The sequence below is a fragment of the Tachyglossus aculeatus genome, chromosome 8 (assembly GCF_015852505.1).
Source record: "Tachyglossus aculeatus isolate mTacAcu1 chromosome 8, mTacAcu1.pri, whole genome shotgun sequence".
Classification (NCBI taxonomy): domain Eukaryota; kingdom Metazoa; phylum Chordata; class Mammalia; order Monotremata; family Tachyglossidae; genus Tachyglossus; species Tachyglossus aculeatus.
The window spans coordinates 40,181,881-40,195,183 of NC_052073.1; the positions used below are offsets into that span (position 1 = coordinate 40,181,881).

Genomic DNA, 13,303 nt, shown 5'->3' on the forward strand with positions numbered 1-13,303 from the left:
CCGCCCGGATGTGAGATCCCTGGAAACTCCTGGGGATCTCGGAGCAACTGATCCTGCGTTTCCACATTTCTCCTCGCGTTTGGGGATCCCGGGACCGAGCGGGCCACCCGAAACTCTCTGCCGTGGTCCGGCCCGTGGGGCTCCTTCCCACCAGCTCTCCGGAGAGTCGTCCTGCAACAAAGCCAGGGTCAATGTCAAGATAGGGTGTGTGTCCACCCCATTCTTCTCTGGAGCCCTGGAGCCTCCTCCATGAGTTGGGGTAGGGAGCATAGAAAGCAGAAATGGCCCTGGCAACCGTAGGTTTTTTTTTTTTTCCTCAGCCCCATTTATTCAGCAGTTGTCCTGGAGACCTCCTGTTATCTATGTGGAGACCTTAGCTAGCCCAGGGGTGGGGGAGGGAAGAGTGACGAATGCAGGGTGCCAGTGGGTGTCCTATCACACATCTTCATCGATAGGTTGAGTCGGGGGTGGCGGAGGAATGTGTCCTTTAGAGAAACTGAATTGTTTGCGTGTCTTCCCATTTCCTTCTCAGCCTCCAAGAGCACCAACAGATCTCTTACCTTCCTGCTTTCATGCCTTAGAGGGAAGCTGGTGAGAATTGGGCACTAGGACCATCTCCTAGCAGGTGAGAAGTAATTCAACTTTGCTCAGCAACCATGGTTCCCCTCCCTCATTGACTTCCTTGCCTATCGCCTTCATCGTGGGTTCCAGACCTAACCCAAGCCATAAATCCCCAGTTTTCCCTACTCCCTCCTCGTCACTGAGGTAACTATCAGTGCTTAGTACAGTGCTTTGCACTTGAAGTGTTGAATAAAAACTATTACTACTGTCCAGGAACCTGATACCTGAACCCATTGGATTTTTCCCATCCCCAAATCTTCCTCATATATTCCACATCGATCCTCATTGTTCCCAACTGTCACATTTGCCCGACTCAGATTAGTCTCTTTGAGCTTTTGACTAGCCATGCTTCACTCACATCCGCTCTTCTTCCCTTCCCGATGACCATTTCCAAGCTCTCCTGCTGTGCTAAACTATGACCTTCTGTGCCTTCTAACATGCCCGCAGCTTCTTCATCTTACCCCCCCCCCCCCACGCCCCCCCAAAAAGCTCTCTAGCCCAGGCTTATACTGTCTTCCTACAAGTCCCACAGCCTTAATTACTGACAGAGGCCAGGTTGGGATGATTGGAGGCAGATATTTACTAGGTCTTGTTCTCTTTACAGTGGATGTCCAATATATTTCCCAGCTTCAAGGACCATCCCTCTGCCATTTGGGCCATCATGTTAAATCTCAGACCTGCCCTGCTACCGATGGAGCCATTGCTACCTCAAAGGGAAGGTTGTTTTTTTTTTTTGTGTGTGTGTGTGTGTGTGTGTGTGAGAGAGAGAGAGAGAGAGAGAGAGAGAGAGAGAGAGAGAGAAAGGGATTATGCTTAAGTGAGTTGGGAGAGCACTGTGAGCAAGAGGTGGCCACTGTGGACACTGAAGCTGTTTCTGGAAATGGGTGCTGGGGTTCTGTGCAGGGCACTGATTCTGTTAGACTTGACTGTGGGTCTGAGAAGACCCGGGGCCCTTAATTCTATAGATGGGTCTGATCTCTGGGTGCTCACAGTCCTGTCTCCAGAGTCACTCTGTACATCCTCAGTCTCCCACGAAGGGACTCTTCTGTGTCCGACAGTCGCTTCTGGGGAAGAGAGGAGGAAGGTGCTTTTTGAGGAGAGGGGCAGCGAAGATCACGGTCTCCTTTATCCTTTTTAAACTCAACTAAGAAGTCCTCAATGTGAGAGAGGTGTGTGGTGAGACAGATTGAGGAAGTGAGTGAGTTGCAAAGAGGCAGGAGGGCTGAAAATGCAGGCATTGTATCAGTTTCTAGTACAAATTGAAAGTCTAGAAACTGACTTTACGATATAAAGAAGTGTGGGGTATCTTTTGAAGACGGAAAAACCGGTCGTACAGGTCCAATCCCTGGGGCAACATGGAGAGAGATCTCTAGGGATAGAGAGGGGCCCAGTGCAAGAGCAGGGTAGAGCATAGTTAGCAGTTCTGGCATTGCAAATGCCTTACACATCTGCATAGTTCTCACAGAAAAGACCTTTCCATAGCTGTGAAGGGATGCTCTCAGGGGAGAGGGAGGTCAGTGTTAAGACTAAAATGGTGTGTATGTGTCTGTCTGCCTGCCCCTATTCGTCTCTGGAGTGTTGTAGCCTCCTGAGTTTTGTTAGGTAAGCAGGTAAAGTCCCGGGCACTGCAGGCTTTCCCCCGTCCTTGTTCAGTCAGCAGTTGCCCTGGAAATCTCTTGTTGTTTGTCTTGGCCTTTCCTGGCCTGGTTGTGTGGGGTTCCGGGGGAGGGAAGTGTGGTGAAGCCAGGGTGTCTGTGGCTGTCCTCATGTATTTTGAATAATAAGTTGATTTGGGGTGGTGGAGGAATGTGTGCTTTAAAGAAATTGCATCGTTTGCCTTTCCCCCCCCTTTCCTTCTCAGTCCCCAGGAGCCCCATCAGACGTTTTCCACTCCTGCTCTCTTGCCTTGGAGCTCTGTTAAGTGCAATGAGGGCACCAGGACCCTTCAAGCCTCTCAACAGGTGAGTGAATTCAACTTCGTTGTCAGCAACTTCTACTTGAATGTACACTTTCTAATGCTGATGATGGTTATGGGTGTGTCTTTGGGTGTAACTGGGGAACGTGATTGAGTGTGCTTGCATGGGCGAAAGAGCCTGGGCTTTGGAGTCAGAGGCCGTGGGTTCAAATCCCGGCTCCACCAACTGTCAGCTGTGTGACTTGGGGCAAGTCACTTAGCTTCTCTGGGCCTCAGGGCCTCAGTTCCCTCATCTGGAAAATGGGGATGAGGACTGTGAGCCCCCCGTGGGACAACCTGATCGCCTTGTAACCTCCCCAGCACTTGGAACGGTGCTTTGCACATAGTAAGTGCTTAACAAATGCCATCATTATTATTATTAAGGCCCAGGAGGCCTTCCCAGACTGAGCACCCTCCTTCCCTTCCCCACAGCACCTGTATATATGTTTGTACGTATTTATTACTCTATTTGTTTTATTTGTACATATTTATTCTATTTATTTTATTTTGTTAATATGTCTTGTTTTGTTGTCTGTCTCCCCCTTCTAGACTGTGAGCCCGCTGTTGGGGAGGGGCCATCTCTATATGTTGCCAACTTGTACTTCCCAAGCTCTTAGTACAGTGCTCTGCACACGGTAAGCACTCAATAAATACGATTGAATGAATGAAGTATTATTATTATTATTTATATGAGAGTCTATGTGAATGGCTTTGACCTTGGGCAAGTCACTTCACTTCTCTGTGCCTGAGTTACCTCGTCTGTAAAATGGGGATTGAGACTGTGAGCGCCCCCTCCATGGGACAGGGACTGTGTCCAACTAGATTTGCTTGTATTCACCACAGCGCTTAGGACAGTGCCTGTCACATAGTAGGCGCTTAACAAATACCATAAACGTCGTCATCATCATGAGTCTTTGAGTGTGGCAGAAAACGTGCGTGTGGAGGTTCACAGTGCACCCCCAGGCCCCACCCCACTGCTCACCTTCTGCTCCCTTCAAGGCCCTACTGAGAGCTCACCTCCTCCAGGAGGCCTTCCCACACTGAGCCCCCTCCTTCCTCTCCCCCTCCTCTCCCTCTCCATCCCCACCGCCTTACCTCCTTCCCTTCCCCACAGCACCTGCTTATATGTTTGTACGGATTTATTACTCTATTTGTTTATTTATTTTACTTGTACATATCTATTCCATTTATTTTATTTTGTTAATATGTTTTGTTTTGTCGTCCGTCTCCCCTCTTCTAGACTGTGAGCCCGCTGTTGGGTAGGGACCATCTCTATACGTTGCCAACTTGTACTGCCAACTTGCTTGAGAGGCAGCGTGTCTCAGTGGAAAGAGCACGGGCTTTGGAGTAAGAGGTTATGGGTTCGAATACTGACTCCACCACATGTCTGCTGTGTGACCTTGGGCAAGTCACTTAACTTCTCTGAGCCTGTTACCTCATCTGTAAAATGGGGATTAAGGCTGTGAGCCCCACGTGGGACAACTTGATCACCCTGTGTTCCCCCCCCAGCACTTAGAACAGTGCTCTGCACATAGTAAGCACTTAACAAATGCCATTATTATTATTATTATTATTATTGTGACCAGCAACAATGATTCCTCTCCGTCATTAATGCCTATTCCTACTGCCTTTAACCTCTTTGGTAGACTTAAGCCCTGCCTTAAATCCCCAGTGCTCCCTACTCCTTCCTTGCCACTGAGGCAACTGCCAATGCTCAAAACAGGGCTGTCTTCTGAGAGTATTTAATCACAACTACTACTACTAACCAAGCAGATGATGCTTGCCCTGCCCCTAAATGTTCCTCACCTATTCCACATCCACCCTCATTCTTCGGAGTCATCCCACCTGCCCGACTTCCAAATCATTCCGTCAACTTTGATTCTCTTTAGTTCACACATTCTAAACACTCACATCCTCTTGTCTTATTTTCCCAATGACCATCTTCGACTATTCCTTGTGTTGAATTGCTTCCTTCCTCAATGTTTACAAACATGCCTCAGTTCCACCTAAAAAAACCCAACAAAAACTGACCCACCACTCCAGCTCTATTCTTTTTATGAAGTTTTTCAGTCTCCACACCTGGCAGTGCACAGGTTAGGGTGACATGACTGAAGTGAGAATTTTTTTATTTTATTTATTTTTTGGGGGGGCAGTCTCTCTACAGCAGATGTCCAGTGTGTTTCCCAGCCTCGAGAACCACCTGTCGGCCGTCGGGACCTTCGGTTCTAATCTCAGACCAGCCATTGAGATGGAGCCTTGAGCTCTGCTGCTACATCAAAGGGAAGGTGTTGGCTTTTTTTTTTGTGTGTGTGTGTGTGTTTGTGTAGAGGGTGAGGGTTAGGGTTAGTTGGCTTGCAGGGGAGAGCAGTGAGGAAGAGGAGACCACTGTGGACACAGAAACTGCTCCTGGAAATGGGGGCTGGGGCTCTGTGCAGGACACTAGTTCTGTTTGATTTGACTGTGGGTCTGAGAAGATCCAGGGCCCTTAATTTTATAGATGGGTCTAATCTCTGGGTGCTCACAGTCCATCTCCAGAGTCACTCTGTACATCCTAGATCTCCCACGAAGGGACTCTTCTGTGTCCGACAGTCGCTTCTGGGGAAGAGAGGAGGAAGGTGCTTTTTTGAGGAGAGGGGCAGTGAAGACCATGGTCTCCTTTATCCTTTTAAACTCAATTAAGAAGTCTTCAATGTGAGAGAGATGTGTGGTGATTGAGAAAGTGAGTGACTTGCAAAGTGGCAGGAGGGCTGAAAATGCAGGCATTGTATCAGTTTCTAGTACAAACTGAAAGTCTAGAAACTGACTTTGATATACAGAAGTGTGGGGTATCTTTTGAAGTCAGAAAAATCAGTTGTACAGGTCTGATACCTGGGGCAACATGGGGAGAGAGCTCTAGGGGTAGAGAGGGGCCCAGTGCAAAAGCAGCGTAGAGCATAGTGAGCAGTTCTGGCATCGCAAATGCTGTACACATCTGTATAGTTCTCACAGAAAAAACCTTTCCATAGCTGTAAAGGGATGTTTTCAGGGGAGAGGGTGGTCCATGTTAAGACTAAAATGGTGTGTATGTGTTTGTCTACCCCTATTTGTCTCTGGAGTGTTGTAGCCTCCCGAGTCTTGGTAGGGACCCTAGAAAGCGGGTAAAGTCCCGGGCACTGCAGGTTTTCCCACATCCCTGTTCGGTCAGCAGTTGCCCTGGAAATCTCTTGTTGTTTGTGTCTTGGCCTTTCCTGGCCTGGATGTGTGGGGATCCAGGGGGGAGGGAAGTGTGGCAAAGCCAGGGTGTCTGTGGCTGTCCTCATGTGCTTTGAATAAGTTGATTTGGGGTGGTGGAGGAATGTGTGCTTTAGAGAAACTGCATTGTTTTTATGATGGCATTTATTAAGCACTTACTATGTGCAAAGCACTGTTCTAAGCGCTGGGGAGGTTACAAGGTGATCAGGTTGTCCCACGGGGGACTCACAGTCTTAATCCCCATTTTCCAGATGAGGCAACTGAGGCACCAGAAGTTAAGTGACTTGCCCAAAGTCACACAGCTGACAATTGTTTGTCTTTCCTTTCCTCCCCTTTCCTTCTCAGCCCCCAGGAGCCCCATCAGATGTTCTCCACTCCTGCTCTCTTGCCTTGGAGCACTGTTGGGTGCAATGTGGGCGCTAGGACCCTTCATGCCTCTCAACAGGTGAGTGAATTCAACTCTGTTGTCCCCTGCCACCAGCAACAATGATGCCTGTGCATCATTAATGCCCATTCCTATAGACTTTAACCTCTGTGGTAGACTTAAATCCTGCCTTAAATCCCCAGTGCTCCCTACTCCTTCCTTGCCACTGAGGCAACTGCCAATGCTCAAAACAGGGCTGTCTTTTAGGAGAGCATTTAATCAACTATTACTAATAACCAAGCAGATGATGCTTGCCCTGCCCCTAAATGTTCCTCACCTATTCCTCACCTCCCTGCCCCACCCTATCCTTGGTGTGGGTTTGTGGAGATCTAGTGTCAGGGGAAGGCAAAAAGTGGCAAAGCCAGGATGTCTGTGTGGGTTCCTTGTCATTTAAGGTTTTTTTTGTTGTTGTTGGATTTCTTTTTTTTTAATGTAGAATCAGTTGAGTTGTGGGTGGTGGAAGAATGTGTCTTTGAGAGAAACGGCATCGTTTGCATTTGTTTCCCTTTCCTTCTCAGCCCCCAGGACCACCATTAGATCTTCTCCACTCCTTTCTCTTGTGCCCACGGCTTGCCGTTGGGGACCATCTGGGCACTGGGACCACTTCGATCATCTCCCGGCAGCTGAGAGTGAGTTCAACTTTGTTCTCTCCTGTGCTCACTAACTATGGCTTCCCTCCCTCATTGACACCGAGGGTATTGCCTTCACTCTCTGGTGTAGACTTAGCCCCTGCCTTAAATCCTCAGTGTTCTCGACTCCCTCCTTGCCCACCGAGGTAAATACCAGTGGTCAAAGCAGAGTGGTGTACCTCAGAAGCATTTAATAAGTGTTATTACTACGCAAGAGTAGGGTGCCTGTGAAGCCACTGGATTTGCCTTGCCCACAAATGTTCCTCACCTATTCCACATCCCTCTTCCTTCTTCCCAGCTGTCCCCCCTGACTTCTAAATATTCCTTCCAAGTTTGATTCCCCTCACCTGGCACATCCAAAACTCACATCCACTTCTCTTCCTTCCCGATGACCGTCTTTTACTGCTCTGTGCTGAATTATTTCTTCAGTGCTATCAAACATGGCCACAGTCTTCCATAATAAATAAAACTAAAATTAGCCTGCCACTCCAACTTTACATTCTTTTCCCACAAGTCCTGCAGCCTCAACACCTGGCCAGGGATAGGTTGAGGTGGGATGCACAAAGTGAGTTTTTTATTATTTTCTTGACTAGCTCTTACTCTACAGCGGTTGCCCAGTGCATTTCCCAGTCTCATGGACTATCCCTCTGCCGTTTGGACCATCGGGTCAAGTATCAGACATGACCTGCTGTTGAGATGGAGCTGTTGGCTGTACTGTCACCTCAAAGGGAAGGTGTGTGTTTTTTTTCTTTGTGTGTGTGTGTGTGTGTGTGTGTGTGTGTGTGTGTGGAGAGGGTTAGCTGGATTGGGGGAGAGAGCAGTGAGGAAGAGGAGGCCACTGTGGACACAGAAGCTTGTTCTGCGTATGGGGCCTCGGGCTCTGTGCAGGGAACTGGTTCTGTTTTGACTCAACTGTGGGTCTGAAGACCCAGGGCCCTTAATTCTATAGATGGGTCTAATCTCTGGGTGCTCACAGTCCCGTCTCCAGAGTCACTCCGTACATCCTCAGTCTCCCACAACGGGACTCTTCTGCGTCTGGCAGTCGCTTCTGAGGAAGAGAGGAGGAAGGTGCTTTTTGAGGTGAGAGGCAGGGAAGATCGTGGTCTCCTTTTAAACTCAGTTAAGGAGTCCTCATTGTGAGAGATGTCTGTGGTGAGACAGTTTGAGGAAGTCAGTGAGTCGCAAAGAGGCCGGAGGGCTGAAAATGCAGGCCTTGTACTTGAAAATGACTATAAGATATACAGAACTGTGGGGTATCTTTTGAAGTCAGAAATACCAGTCATGCGTGTCCGATACCTGGGGTAACATGGGGAGGGGTCTCTAGGGGTAGAGAGGGGTCCAGCACAAGAGTAGGGAGGGCAGAGCATAGTGACCTGCCCTGGCGTTACAAATACCTAACACATCTATAGTTTTCACAGAAACGACCTCTCCATAGCTGTAAGGGGATGCTCTCGGGGGAGAAGGAGGTCAGTGTTAAGACTAAGATGGTGTGTATGTGTCTGTGTGCCTACCCTTATTCTTCTCTAGAGTGTCGTAGGCTCCTGAGTTTCGGTAGGGGCCCTAGAAAGCGGATAGTCCCTGACACTGCAGGCTTTCCCGCATCCTTGTTCATTCAATCGTATTGAGCACTTACTGTGTGCAGAGCACTGTTGTAAGCGCTTGGGAAGTACAAGCTGGCAACATATAGAGACGGCCCCTAACTAACAACAGGCTCACAGTCTAGAAATTCCGTCAGCTGTTGCCCTAGAAACCTCTTGTTGTTTGTGTCTTGGTCTTTCCTGGCCCGGATGTGTGGAGAAGCCAGGGTGTCAGTGGCTGTCCTCATGTGTTTTGAACAATCAGTTGATTTGGGGGTGGTGAAGGCACGTGTGCTTTAGAGAAACTGCATTGTTTGCCTTTCCTCCCCTTTCCTCCTCAGCCCCCAGGAGCCCCATCTGACGTTCTCCACTCCTGCTCTCTTGCCTTGGAGCCCTGTTGGGTGCAATGTGTGCACTAGGACCCCTCAAGCCTCTCAGCAGGTGAGTGAATGCAACTTTGTTGTCACCTGCCACAATGATTCCTCTCCATCATTAATGCCCAATCCTGTTGCTCTTAACCTCTGTTGTAGACTTAAGTCTTGCCTTAAACCCCCAGTGCTCCCTACTCGTTTCCTGACACTGAGGCAACTGCCAATGCTCAAAATAGGGCTTTTTTCTGAGGGAATATTTTTAATAAAGACTGTTACTAATAACTGAGCAGATGGTGCTCCGGAAGCCACTGGCTTTACCCTACCCCCAAATCTTCCTCACCTATTCCTCATCCATCCTCATTCTTCGCAGACATCACACCTGCCTGACTTCCAAATCATTCCATCAACTTTGATTCCCTTTAGTTCATGCTTTCTAAACGCTCACATCCCCTTGTCATATTTTCCTGATGACCATCTTCAACTATTCCTTGTGTTGAATTACTTTAAAAAAAGAAAAAAAACATTTATTAAGGGCTTACTATGTGCAAAGCACTGTTCTAAGCGCTGGGGAGGTTACAAGGTGATCAGGTTGTCCCACAGGGGGCTTACAATCCCCATTTTACAGATGAGGGAACTGAGGCACAGAGAAGTTAAGTGACTTGCCCAAAGTCACACGGCTGACAATTGGCAGAGCTGGGATTCGAACCCATGACCTCCGACTCCAAAGGCTGGGCTCTTTCCACTGAGCCACGCTGCTTCTCTGTGAATTACTTCCTTCCTCGACATTTACAAACATGCCCCAGTTCCACTAAAGGTAAACCAAACTGACCCACCACCTTAGCTTTATCTTCTTTTTATGAAGTTCTTCAGTCTCCACACCTGGCAGTGCACAGGTTAGGGTGGGATGACCAAAGTGAGATAATTTTATTTATTTATTTTTTTTGCCTGTCTCTCTACAGCAGATGCCCAGTGCATTTCCAGGTCTCGAGAATCATCCGTTGGCCATTGGGACCTCTGGTTCTTACTTCAGACCAGCCATTGAGATGGAGCTGTGAGCTCTGCTGCTACATCAAAGGGAAGGTATGTTTTTTCTTTTTCTATTTCTTTTTTTTAATTTTTTTTTTGCATGTGTGCGTGCACGTAGAGGGGGCTAGGGGAGGGTTAGGGCAAGGGGTAAAGGTTGGTTAGGGTTAGATGGTGCTGGTTAGGGTTAGGAGTTGGGGTTGGGGGAAGGGGGAGGAGGAGGGTAAGGGTTAGGGTTGGGGTTGCTGGTTAGGGTTGGCGTTGCTGGTTAGGGTTGGGGTTGCTGGTTAGGGTTGGTTAGGGAGGAGGACCGAGGGTTAGGGTTAGTTTTTAGGGTTAGGGTGCTGGTTAGGGTTACTGCTTAGGATTGGGGTTGGGGGGGGGAGGAGGAGGAGGGTTAGGGGGAGGAGGGGGTTGGGTTCGGGTTAGGGTTACGGTTAGGGTTGCTGGTTAGGGGTTGGGGTTGCTGGTTAGGGGTTAGGGTTAGGTTTAGGGTTGCTGCTTAGGGTTAGGGGTTAGGGTTGGGGTTAGGGTTAGGGTTGCTGGTTAGGGTTAGGAGTTTGTGTTGTTGCCCGTTAGGGTTAGGAGTTTGTGGTGTTGATCCTGAGTCAGGTCGTGGGCAGATGCCTGTAGGTGTAGTGTCTCTGTGCGGAGGGGGCCGTCTCGAGTTTGGTCCGAGAGTTCAGAATGACCCACCTGCCCCAGTTACGGTATGGCTGTATGAGTTCCATTGGAATAATAATTCTGTCTAATACAGTAGCATTTATTAAGGACTTATATTCAAAGCACTGTTCTAAGCGTGGCAGAGGTTACAAGGTAATCGGGTTGTCCAGCACGGGGCTCACAGCCTTAATACCCACTTTACCGATGAGGGAACCAAGACCCAGAGAAGTGAAGTGACTTGTCCAAAGTTACACAGCTGGTAATTGGTGGAGGTGGGATTTGAACCCATGACCTCTGACTTCAAAGCCCGCACTCTTCTCACTGAGCCACGCTGCTTCTCTAATTTTTTTTGTCTTTCTATTTGGATTAATCACTGATCCAGAGCCTTGGGAGACGTGGCTGTTCCTCCACAAAACCCCTGCAAATGAGTAGCTTACAGACTTATTTTTTCCTGGTGCTTCCTCTCCCTTTTTCCACATCTAGTCCTCCTCATAAAAAAGGAACAACTGTAGAAGGCTTTTAAACCAAAACCCCACTACCTCCCTATTTTAAAAATGAAAATCACTCTCCCCCACTGAAGCCTGCAAGAGCGTACGCTTTGTTGGTGCTCCCGGCAGAAGAAATCTGTTGATTTGTGCCCACGATCGCAAAACCAATTTTTAGGTGGCAACAGGGTCCACAAGGATTTCTGGTGCCTGTAGATAGCCTAATGAGTGCTTTGGGCACCAAGGGGAGGAGTGGACGTCGATCGAGGGTATTATCGATGCCCACACATGCCCAAAAGTGTGATTGGGGGCCCCAGGGTCACAAGTAAACCTTAAATAACTGTGGGGGGGCCTAAACCGGTTTTCATTCCCCAGCGGTGCCCAAATTGATTTTTGGCTGGTAATATGGTTTTCCTGATGGGAGGATAAAGGATAGCAATATTCTGGATGTCCAGAGGTACTTTGATTTCCTTGAAAATCGATGGAGATCACTCTGGAAAATTGAACAGACTCGGTTGGGCTGCCCGGATAGCCATGTGTCCACCCCAATGCTGGAAGGAAGGTGGATGGGCCATTAAAAAAAAAATTCTACAAAACACGAAAATTTTTCTGGCCAGCAATTCCTTTAGTTCATCCTATAAAGGAACCACTTCCCTTACCTGGACACCGTGGATATTAATAGTCAGATGATGCATTGGCTTTTTGATTTCCTCTTAAATAAATTTAAGAGGAAATCAAAACGCCAATTACTTTTTCATTTCGGTTCCTGTTGTGGTTCTGTGCTTTCTAAGGCATGTTTTAAACCCCTCTATTCTTTTGGGGGGCCATCGTTTTTTTTTTTTCAATTTTATTTCCCTATGGAATTTAGGGCACTCTTCCCAGGGTCCACCTCTTGGTGTGGACAGTTGAAGATCGGCACAGTCCCAGTTCCAGTCTCGTTGGGTCCTCACTGTCCAAATCGAAAGAAATCTGATTTAATTCCCGCCTCATGGGGACAGAACGTTGGATAGGGAAACTTTTAGTTTGTTTTATTTTTCCTTCTTTTTAAATAATCACCTACGTCGTACCCTAGCTCTCCCATCCCCTGGGTCCTTTGGAGTACCCGAGATTCCTTTTCGGTCCTTCCCCACTGGGTTTTTCCATGCCACCCCCTGCCGAGGAAGCGCCCCTCCGCATCCCACGCACTCTGCCAAGCAGGTACAGAGTTTGTTCTGCAAAGGATTAGCTGCTCACGGGCACAGTCCCCTCCAGTAGTGGCCCACTGCTCAGCTGCTCCCAATCAAGGGATTGCCCGGTGGTTGAGTCCCGCCCCTTCCCTACTCTATATAAGGCCCCCGGTGGGTGGGCCTTCTCCCAGCTTTTGCCTCTTAAGTACCTTCCCAGTGCCTGCCCTCCTGTCTGTATTCCCAGGACATGGTGAGTTGGGGTAGGGTGCTTATTTTGACTTTTTCACTGCTCTCTGGGGGTAGGGGCTTTGGCTTTGTCGGAGTTTGTGTTCTTGATCCTGAGTCGGGTCATGGGCAGATGCTTGTAGGTGTAGTGTCTCTGTGTGGAGGGGGCCGTCTCGAGTTTGGTCCGGAGGTCAGAATGACCCACCTGCCCCAGTTACGGTATGGCTGCACGAGTTCCATTGGAATAATAATTCCACCTTTTATAGTAGTATTTATTCAGGACTTATTACGTGCAAAGCACTGTTTTAAGCGCGGCAGAAGTTACAAGGTAATCGGGTTGTCCAACGCGGGGCTCACAGTCTTAATCTACACTTTACTGATGAGGGAATCAAGGCACAGAGAGGTGAGGTGACGTGTCCAAAGTCACACAGCCGGTAATAGGTGGAGGCTGGATTTGAAGCCATGACCTCTGACTCCAAAGCCTGCGCTCTTTACACTGAGCCACGCTGCTTCTCTAATTTTTTTTTGTCTTTCTATTTAGATTAATCACTGACCCATAGCCTTGGGAGACGTGGCCGTTCCTCTACAAAACCCCTGCAAGTGAGTACCTTACAGACTTTTTTTTTTCCCTGGTGCTTCCTTTCCCTTTATCCGCATCTAGTCCTCCTCATAAAGAAAGGAATAATTGTAGGCTTTTAAACCAAAACCCACAACCTCCCTATTTTTAAAACGAAAATCATTCTCCCCAAGTGAAGCCTGCAAGAGCAAACTCTTTGTTGGTGCTCATGGCAGAAGAAATCTGTTGATTTGTGCCCATGATCGCAAAACCAATTTTTAGGTGGCTACAGGGTCCAAAAGGATTTCTGGTGCCTGTAGATAACCTAATGAGTGCTTTGGGCACCAAGGGGAGGAGTGGGCATCAGGCGGGGTATTA

The 13,303-nt window shown here is 48.4% G+C and overlaps 2 long non-coding RNA genes across 2 annotated transcripts; both read left to right on the top strand.

Annotated features, from left to right (window-relative positions):
* The first annotated feature begins 538 nt into the window (after positions 1-538).
* Positions 539-4,937, top strand: LOC119931652. Its single transcript, XR_005452144.1, has 4 exons — positions 539-625; positions 1,226-1,340; positions 2,483-2,582; positions 4,729-4,937. It is a non-coding gene; the product is annotated as an uncharacterized LOC119931652 (long non-coding RNA).
* Positions 4,938-6,155: 1,218 nt separating this feature from the next.
* On the top strand, positions 6,156-12,946 carry LOC119931651. Its single transcript, XR_005452143.1, has 6 exons — positions 6,156-6,251; positions 6,749-6,859; positions 7,453-7,592; positions 8,778-8,877; positions 9,767-9,887; positions 12,911-12,946. It is a non-coding gene; the product is annotated as an uncharacterized LOC119931651 (long non-coding RNA).
* The last annotated feature ends 357 nt before the right edge of the window (positions 12,947-13,303 follow it).